At 37.5% G+C, this 20,929-nt stretch overlaps 1 protein-coding gene across 14 annotated transcripts in view; it reads left to right on the top strand.

The window, feature by feature from the left end:
* JADE2 (jade family PHD finger 2) overlaps positions 1 to 20,929 on the top strand; it is a 185,340-nt gene that overhangs the window by 52,975 nt on the left and 111,436 nt on the right. Inside the window, exon 1 of one of the 14 annotated variants that reach the window (XM_074213549.1) lies at positions 1 to 20,929. This exon is cut by the window's left edge and continues 19,621 nt beyond it. The exons of the other annotated variants lie outside the window; for them this stretch is intronic. The gene's annotated coding sequence lies outside the window, so the exon portion shown is untranslated. 14 annotated transcript variants of the gene reach the window in all.

Below are 20,929 nucleotides of genomic sequence, written 5' to 3'. Positions count from 1 at the left end.
GGTTAACTATTTTTCTTTGTTACAAGGGAAAGGATTCGATTTGGAGGGAGGAGGGAAGTGACAGTTATATCTAGAAATGACAGTAATGTAAAAACAAAACTTTTTAATAGTAGGTCATTCTTCTCTATTGTTTTCTCTGGTATCCAGGCAGTTTACTTTGGTTTAGTTAAAAGTGGTTAATGAGCAGCTGCACTCTGCCCCCACCCTTCTGCTTTGTTGTGGGACAGGCCTGGCCCCAAGATTTGGGGAACTCCCAAACTGAGGAGATAGGACTGACTTAGAAGAACTAGCAAAGACAGGATATGGTTAAGTAACAGAGTGAGCATCTCAGGTTTTTAGTGTTCTACAAGGTCAGGGGAGAGTGAGAGAGAGATGGATGATGAGAGAGGTCTCACAGACTAATTAATAACTTTATAGTTCCATCTCATAGAGCTATCCAAGAAAAAAAGTCATGAAGAACTCAGTTATTGGGTAGAAAGTTATTTCTCCTAGGGGAACATAAGGAGCATCTACATGGGAACGTTGGATTTTAAAATTGGAATCATAGGATTCGACATCATTAGTCCTAGTTTTGAATTCCAACTCTTTGTGTTACCCTGACTGAATGCATTTCTTGTTCTTGGCCTTGATCTCTCCATATACAAGATGTTAGGAGACAAGGAATTTTCAGGTTATCCATTTGCTCCTTTGCTTCGTTTGTGTGGCATAATGAAAAGTGCACAGAAGAAATGGATTTGAAGAATGACTTTAGCAATCTCATTCTGAGACCTTGGACATCACCTCACACCTCTTTGCCTTCATTTCTTCATCTATAAAAAGGAAGGAGTTGGATTGAATGGTCTCTAAGGTGTCTTCCAGTCTATAATCTGTGATCCTATATTCCTAGAAAGCAAGTAATTCATCCCAGGCAAGAGAATGAGTCGGACAAATACATTGGTTTGTGTCATTGAGGACCTTCAGGGATTTCTGTTCTGATTAGAGTTTAGGTCTACAGATGGTCCTTTTGGGAAGAAGAACAAAGCAGAGCAAGAAGAATATTGGGCCTGATAGCTGTCTGTGTTTGTCTTTGCTAATCCTTCAAATCTACCATCTCCATTGAGGGGAAACCAGATGGAATAGGTTTGCAGTGTAGTAGAAGGTATTAAGGGTAGGGATAGTCTTCTAAGAAGGGAAGAAGTTTCTCTGGGAGGCTCTGGCATCCCTTGGCATTCTAATCTTTTAGGGCCACACTTGGGACACCAGTTGCAAACCTATAATTGCAATAAAAGTCTAACACCCCATGTTTTCACAGTCCTTTACAATTTACAAATCACCTTCCCATTCATTCTGTCGGCTCATCTTCCTTGTAATAGCCCTTTGAGGAAGGCAAGGATGAGATTATTTTTCTCATTTTACAGATGATAAAAGTGAAGTCTTGAGAAGATTGCTCATTTATCACTAAATATGTTATATTTTACTAAGTACTGGGAATACAGTGACAAAAATAGAACTGTTGCTGCTCTTGGAGAGTTTACATTTTGTTCAAGGGTAGAGTTGGTGTAGAAGAGAAATAGCATGTAAATATTCATGTCCATACAACTACAAAGTAGTATAGTATCAGGGCTATTTAAGAGTTGACTAAATGAATTAAGACTGGTTGGTTTAGAGAGACAGAGTTTGAGAAGGGCAATGCAAAAGCCTATAAAATAAATATAGGAATAGAGAAGGGAGAAACAAACTAATTACACATTTCAAATATTAAAACAAAGATCCTTCCTTCAAAGCACATTAAAAGCAAGTCCCACTTTACCCTGTACCTAAGTTTAAATAACTCCTAGGAATTCATTACCCTGAAAAGTTAAAGGAGGCAGATTTTAGCTGGTTGTAAAAGGATGATGACAAAGTGCCAACAATTAGAATGAACTTCCTTGGACTTTGGTGAGTTCTCTGTCACTGAAGATGTTTAAGCATAGACTGAGTGATCACTTGGTGAGAATTTGTCTGTTAGGGTTGAATGAGCTCCTATCTAGAACAGAGTCCTATCTAGAACAGAAGGAGAAATCATAGGACTGACATTGAGAGATAAACTGACCATTTCTCATTGTGGTAGCTATTTGAATTTGTCCACTGCACACCCTTCCCCCCACTCTCACACACATCTATAAATACACACACACACACACACACACACACACACACACACACACACACACGTACACACAACCCTGTTTTGCCCAAACCCATTCTCCATCTCTTTTGACTAGTTGCTATAGTCTTTTGCATTGGTTTGAATGAATGGGAGTTGATTTATTTTTCTAATTGTTGATTTCTTTCACAGCTACAATGGAATCATTAAGCCAAAGCATCCAAAGTCTAATTCACATTTAGTAAGAATCAAGAGAGATCTCAACAGATACAAAGGAAATCTGAAATCTGGCCTTTGGGATTTGTCTTGCAGGAGAAATAGATGTAATGAATTCTCTTTAAGAGAAAGGAGATCAGTGTTACCTTCAACAAAAGGCTAGAAACATGATGTTCAGTAATTAAAAAAAAAACTTGTATTAATTTAATCTAAGTTTGGGCCTGGAATGTCCATTCTCAACTCTCTTCTACAGAGTTTAAAAGCTAAGTTTAACTGCAAAAATTTGCTCTTGACCAAGACACCATCTCTCATCTCCAAGCCTGAAAGATATTTTTTATAGCATTTTTTGTTTTTGTTTTTTTAGATTTTTTCAAGGCAGTGGGGTTAAGTGGCTTGCTCAAGGCCACACAGCTAGGTAATTATTAAGTGTCTGAGTTCAGATTTGAACTCAGGTACTCCTGACTCCAAAGCTAGTGCTCTATCCACTGCGCCACCTAGCTGCCCCTTTTTATAGCATTTTAATAGGAAAATTTTACTGTTTCTTCAGGTTAAGAAAAATACTGATTTGTGCTGTTTCATTTAGCAGCTGTTCAAATAAAAAATGGCTATGATTTAAAAACAGAAATCTGGCACCCATTCAACTGTCCCGTTTTCAGATGAGAGGTCACAGAGCCACATTTCTTCAGTTTGCTTGTCCCTGTATTAGTTTTTAAAGACTTTTTTCCTCTGGAGTTAATATAATTTGTTTCAAAACTAGTCCTTTCGCAAAGCCTGTGTGTTGAGGAGATGACGTACTTACAGGGCAAAATCAGGGAGCTCTGTTTTCAAGCATATGTCTGCTGGGTCTAGCAAGGATCTAAGGATGAATTTACAGGGAGTCTTGGTTCCCTTCCTTCCCCTTTTAAGTCACACACCAAAGCAGTGACAAAGTCTAAGAAGTGGGCCAGAGCTTGAAGTCTCTTAAGACCATAAAAATCAAACCATCCAGGACATTTAGGTATTTAGTTGTAAATCTAGGTTTTCCATAGGTCTAACTTCATTAAACTTTTGTCCTTGTTCTATTCTCTGAGATAGAATAAAGCAAGTCTATCTCCTCATTGGTTATTTTTTTATATACTTGAATACATTAGGTCTACTGAAGACCTACTCTCTAATGCCTTTGGGCAGGTGACCTTAAGTGCTAGATTTCCTATCTTTTACCAAGGTGATAAGGCTTCTAATGAGCTCTTAGTGATGAATTCTGGTGTATAAAAGATCAGTCTGGTTGAATATGGAGAGGTTCATCTTTATTATATTGGCTTCTAGATGATGAATTCTTTGACTGGCAAACTGTAAAATAGCGACTATGAAATGGGCTTTAGTCACATGGTATGCCCTTTACTTCTTCTGTAATGGAAGACAGAAAGTGCTAAGAATCACAGTTTTAAGGCTGTCTCTCTCTCTCTCTCTCTCTCTCTCTCTTTTGGTTCATTGTGGTGGGGAATTCCCAGTGAGGAAATTGTCTCCATCCTTAGCAACTGTTGTTAAGTTTACTGTCTTTAAGAGTTGCTTGCAGCATTGAAAGGTTAAGGCACTTGCCTAGGAATACACAGCCACTATTTTTCAGACAGAACCTAGAACTCAGGACTTAATGATTCAAAGACTGGATCTCTGCTGCTGTGCCATGTTTTCTCTCTCAATTTAGAAAATTTTAATTTTTTCATGGTAGACCTAACCAACCAAAAAAGGAAATATTTGTTTACACAGGACAACACACAAAAAAGTACTCTATATGAAAGTTTCCAGTTCATCCCACTTTTCAACTACACATTAAATTCTCATGTAATTGTCTAAATTGCCTTGCTTATTTCTTTTCTATGTGGACCAGCTGTTAATATTAATTTAATTTATTCTAAATGTGAGATACTTATTCTTGAGCTAATGAATTGAGCCATATCAATATTGACAGTCTTGATATAAATGAAACCAGAAGTTATAATAAGATAAACCCTTAAGTGGAAGAGTAGTTCATCTGTTCTTTTTTGGAGAAGCAAGTTTTAAAACACAAGGTGTTTTAATATTGTATGTACATGCAATATGAAATAGCATTGCATGGAATACTTGGTAATTAACATAACTGTAGTTTGCCTACAAACTTCTTTTATAGCAAATAAATAAGAAAAGAAGTCTTACAAAAAATTTGACAAAATACTTCTACCATGTTAACATTTAGGTGACTTCAGTGAAATGAAAGACACAGAAGAGGTTAGTGAAAATAGGTTTGAAAATATGCTATGAAATTAAGAAATCAGAGACCAAAATCTCATACATATCTCCAAGGAAAAATTTGGAGGTGCAAGTTGGGGATGAATGGCAAGCAATGACCTTCACAAAAGCGAAATTGATTTTCTTAATAGAAAGGCAATGTCTGGTCAATGATGGAAGTCACCAGAACCAGCCTTTTGAGTATAGTCAGACCATTGACTACTTAGATCAAAGGTAAAAACTAATGCCAAATTAGATATGACAAGATGAGAAGATACTACATATAGTTATAGAAGCTCAGATTGACTTATAGTTTTGTTTTTATTTTATTTTATTTTTATTTAATGAATAATTTATTTTCTGAATGACTTGCCCAAAGTCACACAACTAGGCCATTAATTGTCTGTGGTCCAATTTGAACTAGGGTCCTTCTGACTCCAGGGCCAGTGCTCTATCTACTGTGCCACCTAGCTGCCCCTCAGATTGGCTTATTTATCCAAGACATTCATAGAAAAAATAACAAATGAATAAAAGTACAATTTGACTTTTAACAATACCATTTCTTATAGAAAATTTACCTTTAGGGGCGGCTAGGTGGCAAAGTGGATAAGGCACCGGCCCTGGAGTCAGGAGTACCTGGGTTCAAATCCAGTCTCAGACACTTAATAATTACCTAGCTGTATGGCCTTGGGCAAGCCACTTAACCCCATTTGCCTTGCAAAAACCTAAAAAAAAATTTACCTTTATAAATAAAATAGTCATCACAGGAAACCAAAAAGAGCTCAGAAATCACCTCAGCCAGAGGTGGGAATGATCAAATATTTAATTGTCTTTGTCAAATGGATATATAATCATGGCAACCAAGGGCAATAGCAGTTTAAAGTATAAAGTCATTTGTAAGACTTTACAAAGAGGCTGACTAAAGGTTACTAGTACTATTATCTCACAAAATAATGAGGAACAATGAAGAAGAAAAATGTGACTATAAAGCTTGGCATGAAACACAACTAGCTAGATCATCCCAGGAGTACTTCATGATGAAATTAGAAGGATGAAAACAAATAGACAAAAAAACAGAACAGATTTTTTAGCATATCTATAACTATGTATTTTGATCATTGATGATAAACTGTAATGACAATGTGATTGACATTGAAACTGTCAATATTTAGATGAAGTTAGGAAGAGCATCTAGACCAGATCAAGCAGAGAGAAAAAAATATGTGCTAGAGGCAACATAATTTTGTGAGTGTTGAGAAATCAGTCTTTTAAGAAAGACAGAAAGATACCAGATGATTTGGGAATGAAAATGACAGATGGCATTATGACTAGAAGATAAAGACTGTTCAATATCTGCAAGTACTGCCCCATATGCCAAGTTTCCTCTTCTCTTTAAATTTTTATGAGAATGACCTACACTTGTATTTAGAGTATTCTTGATGAAAACATAAGAGAACAGAAGACTTTTTGTAGATACTTTTTGAAGCAGACTAAATCTTCATTAAATTATAGAATGCAAGATTCTGATCTATTTGTTGATTCCTATTTTTAATTGACATAGTAAAGCAAAATGAAGCTCTAAGGCTATCCACCAATGGTGCTATTCTTATATGTCTTATCATACAAGATTTCCTTGATAAATGCAAGCAAGAATTTTAATCATCTTCTAACTATTGATATCATAAGGAATAAATCAGGGAGACATATGCTCATGCTCATCACTGTCATGGGTGGTAATTTTCATATGAAAGAAGGATTCCAAGATATTCTTTACAGATATTCTTTACAGATAACATTGTGTTATTTGCTTTAAACCCAGGTTATTATATCCAAAGAAATCAAAAGTTCTACCTCACAAATCACTTAGAGAAAAAAAGCAGCAAATGGAAGAAAAGAATGCAATGCAAAGGTCAGAATCAAAGGATACACATACTAGCTCTGACACTTAACAGCCAGTGTGTGAATTTGAACAATTCATTTCATATCACCTGTAAAATGTAAAAATAGGTATTCCAACATGCAGTGAAAGGGAAGTCTAGTCCATTTGAGTCAGTCTCTTAGTGTGTTTTTCTTGGAAAAGTTCTTCATATTAACAATGAGCTGGACCCAGAATTGACTTATGAGAAGAAATCAAGTGGAATTACATTTGGGAAATTGTGCAGACTTTCAAATATTCCCAGACCATTCCTGATATACACGCCCATCATTGAAGTACCAGTTTTGAATCCATTACAATCTCCATAGATGACTTTGCAGGCAATAAAGAGTTATATGGTGGAAGCATCTAGATTGCAGCATATCACCCATTGTGATTTGTATATAAAAAGTAGCATGAGAGACATAAAATCCAGGAAGTATATGGTCCAGGAGAGAAGTAGGCTTTGGTAGCATGGGTTAACAGATGAAAATTCCAAGTTATGCCAATGGCATGCATAGTCTTTATTTTTATTTTTTTTTAGTTTTTTTGCAAGACAACGAGGTTAAGTGACTTGCCCAAGGCCACACAGCTAGGTAATTATTAAGTGTCTGAGGCCAGATTTGAACTCAGGTACTCCTGACTCCAGGGCCAGTGTTCTATCCACTGTGTCCCCCATGCATAGTCTTTAAAAGATCCAGAGGAAGCCCTCCAGTATGTTGAAGAGATCCTTGCTCAATCATTCAGCAAATATTTATTAAGTACCTGCTATGTGCCACCCACTATTGGATACTGGGATACAAAGACAAAAGTTCCTGTCCCCACAGAGTTTACATTCTATTTCTGAAGCATTTATGGTTAAATATGGGCAAGGAATACAAAGGGTGAAAAGATAGCACTGTACACTGAAAAAGAGTGAGATTATTTCAGAGGATTCCTGTCTAATTCTTAAATGTGTCATTCCTTGTCTGTGTGATCTTGAGCAAATTATGTAATCTCTCTGGGTCTCAGTTTCTTCACCTGTAAAATAAGAGAGCAGGATTTGATAATCTCTGGTTCCTTTCAACTTTGATAATCTTTAATTCTGGAGTGTAGAGGAGGTCTATCTTTTTCTATAAGGCTGGAGAGGGTAAGGAAAGACTTGGAGGAGATATAGTGAATCAGAGAGCAGATGTGGGTCATCAGATTACTGAGTTCTTGCTATCTCAAGAGAAAAGGAAGAAGAGAGAGAAGCCATGCAGTTGCCTTCCTGTTCTAACACATGTAAATCCCACAAAAGACAGTCTCTATTCCCTTTTCCTGGTTACAGAGTTTAGTTTCCAATGGCAGGCAGTCTCAGTATTTTTGGAACTGCTTGGCTTTCTTATTAAATTAGTTTTAGCCCTTTAAACAGTCGTTCATATTGTTTGAAGAAGGTTCAATTAGCATCTTCCCAGCACATCCGCAGAACTTGGGTTGCTAAGCAGCAGACCTTTAAGGACAATTTGTCAATTTCTGCAGTAAGAGAGCAAATAGTAAACACTCACATTCAAAGAAAATTGCTTGTTTTCCAGCTTTCCCACCACCGCTAGGCCTCCAGTTCATCAGTGTCCAATTTATTCTTTATTTAGTTTTCATAAATAATTCACAAGACTTAAAGTAGAATAATTGAGTCTTTTCCTCAGCCTAATCCTTGGCAATGCAAAACAAAAAGACATTTAGATGACAAGTTGTGCATATTTTTTCTAGGTAGCTTTCCAGATAGATGTTGGGCTGAGCCTTTGCAAAGTCTCTAGAGCCTTGAGTGCCCCCGAGATGTCTGGGGATAGTTAGGTACCAGGACCAAGGCACAGACTCGGTGATATCAGTCCCTCTTACCTGTGGACATTTGAGTCAAAGAAAACATGGCAGCATGGTAAGAATACTGAATGTGAAGCAAGGAACAAATCCCAGCTCTGTTGACCATTGGCTTTGTGACTCAAGTTACCCTCCCTTATCCTCACCTTATAAAAATATAGAATCACCTGAACCAACTTTTATTAAGTGCCTTTTATTGGCCAGGCATAGAGTGAGGGTCCCCTCTAGAGCTTTTGTGCAATTTGTGAAAACAACATGTACATATTACAAAATGGATGCAAAAATAAATAAAAAATAATGTAGAGGGCAGGAAAGGAGCCAAGAAAAACTTTCTGGAGAAGGTAGTACTTAGGCTGAGTTTTGGAGGAAACAGGATTCATGAAGGAGTTGGAGAGGAGGGAGTTCATGGGGAAGGGGATAAATTTAAAGGCAAGACATGGAGCATCATGGATAAAGAAGACCAGTTTGCCTGGAACATAAGAGTATATGGAGGAAAGCAACATTTTAATGTTGCCTTTTAAGGCTGGAAAGATAGATTGGGGCAAGTTGTAACGTGCGTTAAATGCCAAATAGAAGAGTTCTATTTGATCCTAGAAGCAATAGGAGCTTTTGAAGTTTATTGAGTGGAGCAGTGACATGGTCAGATCTTTGCCTTAGTATGGATTATATTGGAGAGAGACTTGAGGCAGGAAGACCAATTAGGTTATTAAAATGGACCAAGTGAGAGATGATGAAGGCATGTGAAATCATTTGGTGGTGGGACTCAAAATTCAATAAATCTAGTTTTTTAGATTGAATGGCCAAGAAGAGGGCAGTTATATTACTTTACATTACAGGTTATGGAGGTAAAAATGACAAGATTTGGTAATTTGTTAGATATGTGGGCTATGCCTATCCAGTAGTCTGTATTTCAACATAGAGTAATTTAGAAGAGGCTACAGTTTTAGGGGAAAGACAAGGTCTGTTTTAGTCATGTTTAAGATGCCTCTGGGATACTGAGTTTGTAATGTGTTTTTGAAGTTTGGTTGACTTAGAGACTCTGGGTTGAAGTTAAGGACATCAAAGTAAACCCAGACTTTTAGGATATATTGTAGGGATGCAGAAGTCATTGTTAAAGAGTTGATAATTAAATTCATGGGAGTGGACAATTTTACCAGAATATAAAAATAGAAGAGGCATCTGGACACAGACCTGGGGAACACACCCAGTTAGGGAAGTTATATGGATGATGAACCACCAAAGGAGACTGAGGAGAGGATTAGTCAAATGAGTTAGGAGGAAAACTAAGTAAGCCATATCATGAAAGAGAATATTCTGGAGGTAAATGTGGTCTGCTGTATCAAAGGTCACAGAGATCTAGAGAGTAGAAAGTCATCAGATAGGCAATTCAGCAACTTGACAGTGGTAATGCCAGGACTTTTGTTAACCTTAAAGCCCTTTAAGTGAGATTTGTAGTTATAACTTTCTTGGGGTCATGCATCTATATTCTAGGTCCAGCTTGCAGTGAAACTCTGGGAAACCTTCCTTTTTTTTCAAGTTCCAATTAGAGTTAATCTTGCTGAAAGGTGATAGTAGTAGTAGTGATGATGATGATGATGATGATGATGATGATGATGATGATGATGATGATGATAAATGGCTCACATTTTTATGGTGTTTTTATAACAAATTACATGCTCCATAACAACCCAGGTAAAGTCCATACTGGGAAATTTATAACCAAGGATTGGTAGCTGTGTCCACAAAATTGGTGGGGAATGACTTTGCCTTTATAACATCATTATTTTACATTCTCCTTTCTATAATTCTTTTATTGTGTTAAAGAAAAACAATTAAGTAAAAAATGTCTGATACAAAAACATTCTCTGATATTCTATTTTTTCTGACCTAGTGGATTCCCCAGCTGTTTGTTATAGAAGAAGAGAAATTTTTCATTATCTGTTCACAGTCTTTCATTCCCCCCCACCCCCACTGAATCTTTAATCTTTGGAATTTACTTAACCTCCAACTTCCATACCAGAAAAATATCTATTAGATTAAGTTTTTTTAATTCTGAACCTGAGGAAGTATGTATTGTGGTCTGTCCCCATTTTGGCAGGGGAATTATAATTTTTCTATAGGGTTCTAGCTAAGTTTCATTACTGTGAACTACTGGAAAGAGCACTAGTCAAACCCAGGTTCTTACTTCCATCTGTGTGACTTTAGACCAGGGGTGGGGAGCCTGTTTTTTTTCCCAAGGACCATTTGGATATTTGGTCAATATTTAGTCAAACATTTAATTAATTAACCTCTAAAAATTCCTAGATTTATCGAATTTTGAGTCCCACCTGAGGTTACCATGGCAGCACTAGACCAAATGATTTCATGGGCCTTATATGACTCACAGCTGGATGTTCCTAGCCCCTGTTTTAGAGCAGTCATTTTCCCTATGGCATTTATGTGTTGGAGCCAGCTCAAATGAGGAATCAGTTGACACATTTTTAGTGTGAGATGGGTACTTCAGAAATTGACAAAGGCTACAAAATCAGGGTTGATGTATTTTGTTTTGCTGATTATTTAGACTTTAAAATATGGTGGAAGGGACAGCTAGGTGATGCAGTAGATAGAATATTGGGCCTAGAGTCAGGAGGATGGACCTGAGTTCAAATCCAGCCTCAGATACTTGAGATTTTACCTGGGCAAGTCTTAACCCCATTGCCTTACAAAAACCAAAAATAAAAAAGTGATGGAAGAAGTATTAATAATAATGCAGATTAAACTTATTTTAAATTTTCAGACAGCTTACCAGCATACCTTAACTTCTTCTATCAATGTTTTCCTTTCTCCTTACCCCCACTCCCATGTCAAAGCTAAGGGAAACTCTGTGGGCTGGAAATATGTTTATTTAAGCCTCAGGGTTCTACATATTGTAGCTGGGATGTTCAAGCAGGATGTTCTGTAACTTTTGTTGGTCCTGTAAGCCTTAGAAAAAACGAGGGTCCTTAGAAAAACTAGGGTACGGGCCCAGTTCTGCAGAAACGTTGGAGTCAGGAAGAACATTGTGCATGTGTCAGTGCCAGAGATAGTGTGTGTGTGTGTGTGTGTGTGTGTGTGTGTGTGTGTGTGTATGTGCACACAGGTGCATTTGGTCACTTCTCCAAAAATCTTTGCCCATCTTCTTGTATTGAAGAATTGGATAATTCCCTCAGCCTTGTAAAGGGACAAAAGACGACAGGCAAGTCCTTGAATCAAAGGTACTGACATCAAGGAATGGACTGGACTGACTTGGAAGCTGAAGTTGCCCCCCTACTAGTAAGATTCATGTGAGCTGCAGAAAGCTCAAAGGAAAGCTTGTGTCTGCACAAAAGATGATATGCTCTAGGTAACCCTGGGATTACAATGTATGTGAATCAGTGACTGAGACTCAGGGAAAACCTGGATTTTAGGAACTGCCTTCTAAATGGAAAGAACTCACCTTCCTTTCCTTCTCTCCTCCCCCCCCCCCCCGCCCCCCCGTAAAAGCTGCAGGCACTGTGCTAAGTGTTAGGGATGCATAGATAAGCATAGCTTACCTATCCTCTGTGCAGATGTGATTTATATTCAGATTAAGTAAGTAAATGGCATATACAAAGTACCTTTTACATTTTTTATATTTATCATTTTATTTCCCTCCCAATTATATGTAAAAATAATTTTCAGCATTCCTTTTTAAAACTGAGTCTCAAATTCTCTCTCCCTCCTTTCTCCCTCATTGAGAAAGCAAGAGGTTTATATGTTATACATGTGTAATTATGTAAAATATTTCCATAATAGTCATGTTGTAAAAGAAAACAGACAAAAATAAAAAAAACAAATAAAAATGTTTTAAAGTATACTTTGATCTGAATTTTGATGCCATTAGTTCTTTATTTGGGGATGGATAGCATTTTTCATAAGTTTTTCAGAATGAACTTGGATCATTGCATTACTGAGAGTAGCAAAATTGATCATTGTACCCTATTACTGTTAGTTTGTACAATGTTCTCCCAGTTCTGCTCTTTTCACTTTGCATCAGTTCATGTATGACTTTCCTGGTTTTTCTGAGCATGCCTTTCTCATCATTTCTTATAGCACAGTAGATCATATACCACAATTTATTCATCCATTCCCCAAATTATGGACATCCCTTCAATTTCCAGTTCTTTGCCACCAGAAAAGAACTACTACTATAAACATTTTATGGACAAAGTAGCTTTAAAAGAGATTGCAAAGATAAAGAGAAGGAGAAATCACTAAGTAACTAGGGGTAGTCTAAAGAAAGGAAGCTGGGAATTCTAAAAAGGTAGAAATAAATAGGGCAGTATATTTGAGGCAGGGGTTGGTGGGTGGATTAGAAAGCCTGTGCAAAGTAGGCAGAAACTATGGTATATGAAGAAACAAATAACTGAGTAGAAAATTGTTTAGAAAAAAGAGGGCATAGTTATAAGTAATTTGAAATAGAACAGAAAAGGTATGTGAGAGCTAAAATGTAGAAGGCTTCAAATGCCAGGCTGCAGATTTTATATGTTAATGTAGAAACAACAGGGAACCATTTAAGAATAAAGTGACATAATTGTGCTGTAGAAATATTTTTTTTAAAAAACATACTTTTGTTACCTTTTGTCTTTATATCACAGTAATGCTATATATTTCTTACTGAACACTTTTTGGCAAAAAAAGAATAAAACAAAAATAGCAATACAGAAACTACACCTGGAAAAGCATAGAGTATTTCCATTGTATATAGTATATCCCAGTATTGCCCCATCTCTGTCCAAGGAAGGTCTCATTTTGTTCTCTGCAAGTTTAATTGATTTTTCAATTATTTAACTTTGTTGACCTGCCATTTATTTAATAGTTAGTTGACAGGCAAATAATTTAATCTCTCTAGGCCTCAGTTGAGAAAATGGTTTTGTGTGTGTGTGTGTGTGTGTGTGTGTGTGTGTGTGTGTGTGTATACCACTACAGAGTTTATAAAGTACTTTACATCTATTTTCTCATTTAATTCCAATAGCCTGAGTGGCAGGAAGAAAAAAATTATTAAGCCCATTTTGCAAATGAGGAAACTGAGGCCTAGAGAGATTAAATTTGCCTGTCATCCTAAATATTAAATAAATGACAGGTCAAGAAAGTTAAATAATTGAAAAATCAATTAAACTTGTAGAGAACATGGGGCAGCTAGGTGGCGCAGTGGATGGAGCACCGGGTCCTGGAGTCAGGAGTACCTGAGTTCAAATCCGACTTTAGACACTTAATAATTACCTAGCTGTGTGGCCTTGGGCAAGCCAATTGATCCCATTGCCTTGCAAAAACTAAAAAATAAAGAACTAGAACAAAATGAAATAGACCTTCCTCAGAATAGAGATGGGGTAATCCTAAGATGATGGGGTAATCCTAGGATATAGTATATACAATGGAAATACTCTATGCTTTGTCAGATGTAGTTTCTGTATTGCTATTTTTGTTTAATTTATTGGAAGTAACTAGATAATACAGTAAAAAGTACTGAATTTGGGAGTCAAGAAGACCTGAGTTCAAATTCTGGTGTAGAGCCTAGTTGTGTGACCTTGAGCAAATCACTTAATTACTGTCTGCCTCAGTTTCTTTATCTATAAAATGGGAATAATAATAACACCTAACTCCCAAGATTGTTGTATAAATCAAGTGAGATGACATTTACAAAGTTCTTGCAAATCTTAAAGGGAAATATAAATGCCAATCGTTTATTATTATTATTATTATTATTTCATATCATGGAATAGTGATGGTTGAAGAGTAGCTTATACTGCCTTTGTCAAGGTATAGGGGACAACATTGGGATTGGAATACTTGGAAACCCAAGAAAAGCAGAAAGGAATTGAGAATATACCAGGTGGCCTCTCTATTCAATTTGTTTCATTACTTTCCTTATTGTTTAAGAAGAAGATGGTTTGGTTGGTTGGTTTTTGTCCTTTATCTAAGAAGACCAAGATGACATCATTGTGTTTTTTTAATTATTATATTTATTTTTATTTTTGTACAAATGATGTTTTCTTATACTTTACAAAATTTTCTTGTTTAAGAGTAAACATAATACCCGCTCCCCCAAAAATATAAACCCTCTTGAGCAATAAAAGAAAGAGAAAAAAATAAAAATAATAAAATAATAAAAAATGTGCTTCAGTCTGTGTTTCAACACCACTAGCTCTGTCATAGGTGGATCACATTCTTTATGATAGGTTCATCACAAAAGCTATTTCTATACTTTTGCACATTACCATTACTGATCGCAACTCCCTCCGTTTGTACTTCCCCATTACCATATACTATATTTTCTCTCTCCTTTCACTCTGTCCCTCTTCTTAAATGTGCTGTAGGGTAGCTGAGTGGTGCAGAAGACTGCACCACTTGGGGTCAAGAGGCCCCAAGCCCACATACCACCCCTAAGGCCTAGAAATCACCTGGCCCTGTGGTCCTGGACAGGCCATCCAATCCTAGACCCTTGCAAGAAGTAAAAAGGAAAATGTGTTATATCTGACCACTCTCCCTCATGGTCCACCCTCTCCTCCATCACTCACATCCTACCCCTTCCCCCATCCTCCTCTCCTTCTCATTCTAGTTTCTATACCCAATTGATTGTGTGTGTGTGTGTGTGTGTGTGTGTGTGTGTGTGTGTGTGTGTGTGTGTGTATATATATATATATATATAGTTTCCTCTCCAAGCCACCTCTGATGGTAGCAAACATTCTCTCATTCTCCCTTGCCTTCCCTTTCCATATCATTGCAATATCTCATTGTAATAAAAAAAATCTTATTATATGCAATATCTTAGCCTATTCCACCTCTCCTTTCACTCCCATTACATTTCCCTTTTAGCCATTGACTCCATTTTTGCACTTCATTATATCTTCAAATTCAGCTCTCTCCTGTGCTTCATCTATAAAAGCTCCTTCTACCTGCTCTATTAAATGAGAAGTTTCATATGAGTATTATCAGTATCATTTTTCTATGCGGGAATACATGCAGTTCATTATCATTAAGTCCCTCATATTTTACCTTTCTCCTCCACTCTGTGTTTCACTTGAGCCCTGTATTTGAAGACCGAAGTTTCTGTTTAGCTCTGGTTGTTTCAACAGGAACAATTGAAATTCCCCTGGTTCATTGAAAGTCCATCTTTTTCCCTGGAAGAAGATTTCAGTTTTGCTTGGTAGTTGATTCTTGGTTGCATTCTGAGCTCTTTTGCCTTCTGGAATATTATATTCTGAGCCCTACTAGCACTTAATGTAGTTGCTGTTAAGTCCTGTGTGATCTTGACTGCAGCTCCGCAATATTTGAATTGTGTCCTTCTGGCTGATTGTAATATTTTCTCTTTGACATGGCAGTTCTGGAACTCGGCCATAATATTCCTGGGGGTTGTTTTTTTTTTTTTGGATCTCTTTCTGGGGGAGATCAGTGGATTCTCTCAATTTCTATTTTGCCCTCTGCTTCTAGGCTGTAGGAATTCTTTAAAAATGAGGTCAAGGCTCTTTTCCTGATCATGACTTTCAGGTATCCTAATAATTTTTAAATTATCTTTCCTGAATCTTTTTTTTCTGATTTTCCAGATCAGTTGTTCTTTTCAATGAGATGTTTCACATTTTTCTTCTAATTTTTCATTCTTTTGGTGTTGAAGTATTTTGTCTTCACTTCTCATAAAGTCAACAGCTTCCTTTAGCTCCATTCTAGGTCTGAAGGATTTGTTTAGAGAGCTTTCTTATCTCTTTTTCTATCTGGCCAATTCTTTTTAAAGCATTCTTCTCCTCAATGACTTTTTGAACTGTTTTATCCATTTGACTTATGCTGGTTTTTAACATGTTATTTTCTTCAGCATTTTTTTGGATCTCCTTGACTAAGCTGCTGGCTTCTTTTTCATGTTTTTCCTTCATCTCTCATTCTTTTCCCCAATTTTTCTTCTATCTCCCTTACTTGATTTTCAAACTCTTTTTTGAGCTCTGTCATAGCAGGAGCCCAATTCTGTTTTTCTTGGAGTCTTTAGATGCAGAAGCTTGTACTTCCTCAGTCTTTTTTGATCCTTCTTGGGATCATAGACAATGTATTTCTCAATGGTGTTCCTATTTTTTCTGCTGTTTACTCATTTCCCCAGCCTGTGCCTGGTTTTGGGGTGCTTCCTGAGCTTTGAGTATTATTGGGACATCCACCCACAAGGATCTCAGTGTGTGAAGCTCTGTCTTCCCTCCTGGTCTGTGAATGACCACAAGCACACCCCTCTTCCACGGGGCTGAGGTGGGGGGAGGCCTACTGTTCTATGGGGGCCTAGGCTGTGATCATGATCTGAATGTGATCAGAGCCCCAGAGTCCTGTTCCAGGTACCTAGTACAGAGCTCAGAAGTCTCTCGCCACTCCCCTACCTTTGATAGGCCGAGCACTCGAGGTTCAGTTGCCTAGGGGCTCCTGCTTGCCCACCTCTGTTTCCTGGATCTGGCCTGCAGTGGCCACTGCTACTCCCTGAGTGCCCTGAGGGTTGGGCTTCATGAACTCGCTCTGGCAGAGGTCCCCCAGCTAATCTTCCAAGTTGTGCCCAGTACTCCCTGGGGTATAGGTCAGGAAACTGCCCTGCTGCCCTGAGCCACAGCTCCCAGGTACCTTGGAGTTGCCTCTGGAAGGTTGAAGTTCCTTCACTCTGGCAGGCTGCCCTTCTAACCCCATGGAGCAGAGCCTTTACACTATTTTCCAGGTTACCTTTGTCTGGAGAACTGTCTCACTGGATCTTTTTGTGGGTTTTGTCTCTCAAAAATTTAGAGTCATTATTTTAGGAGTTTTGAAATATTTTATAGAGAGAGCACCTAAGAGGGGCTCTTCTTCTGTTGCCATCTTGGCTCTGCCCAACAACACTATGTTTAAGATAAATTACAATGTGTCCAACTGTGGCTGATCAGACCAATATGAGCTCAGAGTTCTCTACCACATGTTGGGCACAAATTGTCCATGTGAACACCTGGAGTAGGCACTCTAAACTTACAGATGTCATGTTTCCTTTGAGCTGTTTCAATTCTGCCCTCTTCATAGAGCACAGCCCCCTCACTGATGAGGGTATGCTATGCTGGGTGGTCCTGTGCCAGTGTCTCCCATGTTACACAATCAACTCTAAAGTTCTTCAATGAGACCTTCAGGGTATCTAAGTATCTCTTCTTTTGACCCCCTTGTGTGAGTTCTCCACAAAAATAGTCTTTTTGGTAAGTGTACAGCTGACATTCTAACAGCATGTCCAACCCATCACAGTAATTTTGGAATGCTAGGCAGTTTAGTTTGAGAAAGGCCCTCAGTGTCTGGTACCTTCTCCTGCCAGGTGAACTTCAGAATCTTCCTAAGACAATTTAAATTAGAAGCGATTCAGTTTTCAAACATGGCACTGGTACACTGTACAAGTTTCACAGCATATAGCAATGAGATCAGCACAATGGCTCTGTAGACCTTCAGTTTAGTAGTCAATCTAATACCTCTTCTCTCCCATAATTTTTTTCGGAGCCTCTCAAACACTGAGCCAGCTCTGGCAATGTAAGTGTCAACCTCATGGTTAATGTATACCTCCCTGGAAAGGACACTGCCAAGGTAAGTGAACTTGTCCACAGAACTCAAAACTTCTCCATTTGCTGCAATCGATGGTTTCACATATGGATGGTGCAGTGCTGTCTGATTGAGCCCTGTGTTTTCTTGGTGTTACTTGTTAGACCAAAATTAGCACAAGAATCAGAGAATTAATCCATACTTTGTTGCATCTCAGCTTCAGAGGCTTCATTGATTATCTGCAAACAGAAGATGATGCACTAATACTCCCTTCACTTTGGTCTTGGCTTGTATCCTTTTCAAGTTGAAGAATTTGCTATCAGTGTGTTAGCTGACCTTGAGACCATGTTCATTCTCACTGAAGGCGTTTGATAACATGGCTGAAAACATCATGCTAAAAAGTATGGGAGCAAGGACACATCCCTCAAGAGCATCATCCACTATCCAGAACCCAGTTATGCATGCTATTGTAAAATTGTCATACTATACTGATGAACTTCTCTGGGTAACCTAATTTTGACATAATTTTCCATAAACCCTCGTGACTGACAGTATCAAAGGCAGTCAGATCTACAACTGTTGTGTACAAACCTCTGTTCTATTCTCAGAATTTTCCCTGGAGTTGTCAGGCAGCAGACACCATATTGACTGATCCTCTACCCTTTCTGAAGTTAGCTTGGCTTTCAGGGAAGTGATCATCTTCCAGGTGAAGGATCAACCTTTTGAGAAGGACTCTGGCAAAAATCTTCCCAGCAACAACTAAAAGAGAAATACCCCTGTGATTGTCACAGGACAATCTATTCCCTTTACTTTTATAGAGATGGATGATGGAGGCATCCTTGAATTCTTGGAGGATAACCTCTTCATGCCATATAACCCAGAAAATTTCAGTCAGGTTTTGGATGAATATTGGACTCCCCATCTTATTGTTCATTGCTGGAATAGAGTCAGCACTGGGTGCTTTGCCACTTGAAAGAAGCCTAATAGCATTCAAAAATCTCTTCTTTACTTGGAACTTCAGCTAGGTACTGATTGATTTCAACTTGAAGTGAACAATCAGTGGCTTCTGCATTGATTGATGATGGTCTGTTAAGAACACTATGGAGTGTTCAAACTATCTCTCAAGAATCATTTAGCACAAGAAGATAGCTCCATCAGCACCAAGGAGTTGAGATGCACTATATGTCTATAGCCCATAAATAGCCTATGGGGCATCATAAAAGAAGACTACATGATTGTAAAGAGAAGAAACAGATAGGATGTGAGAGTGACAAAGGTAATATGTGGTGCAGAGTGCTGGATGGATCACAGACTCCTCTCTTAAGCTAAATAGTCACTACCAAGACAAAATGACTACTAGAAGAATTAATGTCAAGAGATTAGAGTGTCTTTAGTTTGTTGCTAACTTTTAGGGAAAACTGAGCCAACACATAGTTGGCAACGGTGGAGCAGAAAAATGAGTGGGCATCTTTCAGAGATCTGGTTGGGCCAGTATACTCACAAACACCAACACTGGTTTGATGAAAATGATGGGGAAATACAGAAGCTGCTAAAATGAAAAACAAGAACTCCACAGCATTTACCAGCAGGAGGGTTCATCCATTTCTAAGAAGGCAGCATTTAATTACATTAAAATAAAGTCCAAGTGAAGCTGAGCGAGATGCAGGACTCAGTAAGAAGGCAGATGAAACTCAATTTTATGTAAACAGTAATAAGAAGATACACACCTTGTAAGGACTATGAAATCTTATTCACCTTACTTCTATTTAACATTCAATCTATTTTTAAATATTTTATTTTGTTTTTTACCTCACCAAAATTTCTTCTAGTTATCCATCCACAGAGAGATATCTCATATAACAAAGAATTTTTTAAAAAAAGAAAAAGGAGAAAAAAATTACCAACACTTATCAAAGTCTGGAAATATATGCAATGTAACACCTTCCAACCTCCTCTACTGCAGAGGATGAGGGTATCTCTTCTTTGGAGCCATGTTTGTTCTTTATAATTTTACAACATTCACTTGTTTTTTTGCTTTTTTTGTTTCATATTGCTGTAGTCATAATATTTTGTTTTCCTGATGCTCCTTATTTCACTGTCAGTTCATGTAAATTCTGTCTCATTACCTTTATCAATGTGTATTTAGCTGTTCCTAAATTTATGGACATCTATTTTGTTTCCAATTCTTTGCTTCCACAAAAAAATACTGCAATAAATATTTCTGTTTATATGGACACTTTCTTCTTATCATTGATCTCTATGGAGTATAAGTCTATTTGTGGTAGAATTGCTAGGTTAAAAGGTATGGACATTTTAGTCACTTAATTTGCATAATTCAATTAGCATTTAATCTTGATATTTTCACAAGTTTTCACACAACTGTTGTAGTTAAAGATTAGGTTATTTTAAAAATATTTAAATTTTTGAAATATTTAAATGCTGACATTGTCTTCAAAGGACATGATCTTTTTCATACCTAGGATCTCCAGGGCTATTTACAGTCATTATTTAAATTCCTTCAGGAGTCTCTTATATATCTATTTTGGTTCCCATTCTTACTGAATATGAAGCACAAGACCAAAACTGAGGAAGCTACAACTATTATTTAGCAAGGAGCAGACCCCAACTAGTAGTGATATGTTTATACTTGTCCTTAATTGGGTTATCAGATGAGCCCTGGTAGGATTAAGTGAACTGACCTCAATACTCTACCTAGTTATTGGGGTTTTTTTTTGTTTTAAATGTATAATTCCTGCTTTTGGTCTGAGCATTCTCCCAATGGTAACTATTTTGTTGGCTATAGTATTCCTTCTTTAATTTATGGTTTCTTTTGACCCTGAGTGATGTTCAACCTTGCTTGTTTGCTTATTCTCCAATTAAATGGAATTTTAAGATATCAGCTCTGGCCCTGCCCCCCACAGGTGAAGCAGGAATGAGACTGAAGAAGGCTGTTAAGAAGGCTTTGGATGTCTAGGCTATTGCAAGACTCCAAGATTATTTGGTTTAATAACAGATGGAAGTGAGAGGTAAAAATCATCACTTTTCACTAGCAG

This window comes from Macrotis lagotis, chromosome 1 (genome assembly GCF_037893015.1).
Source record: "Macrotis lagotis isolate mMagLag1 chromosome 1, bilby.v1.9.chrom.fasta, whole genome shotgun sequence".
NCBI classification, from domain to species: Eukaryota; Metazoa; Chordata; class Mammalia; order Peramelemorphia; family Peramelidae; genus Macrotis; species Macrotis lagotis.
Note: the sequence above shows the minus strand (reverse complement) of the source record. Positions and strands in the feature narration are given on the sequence as shown.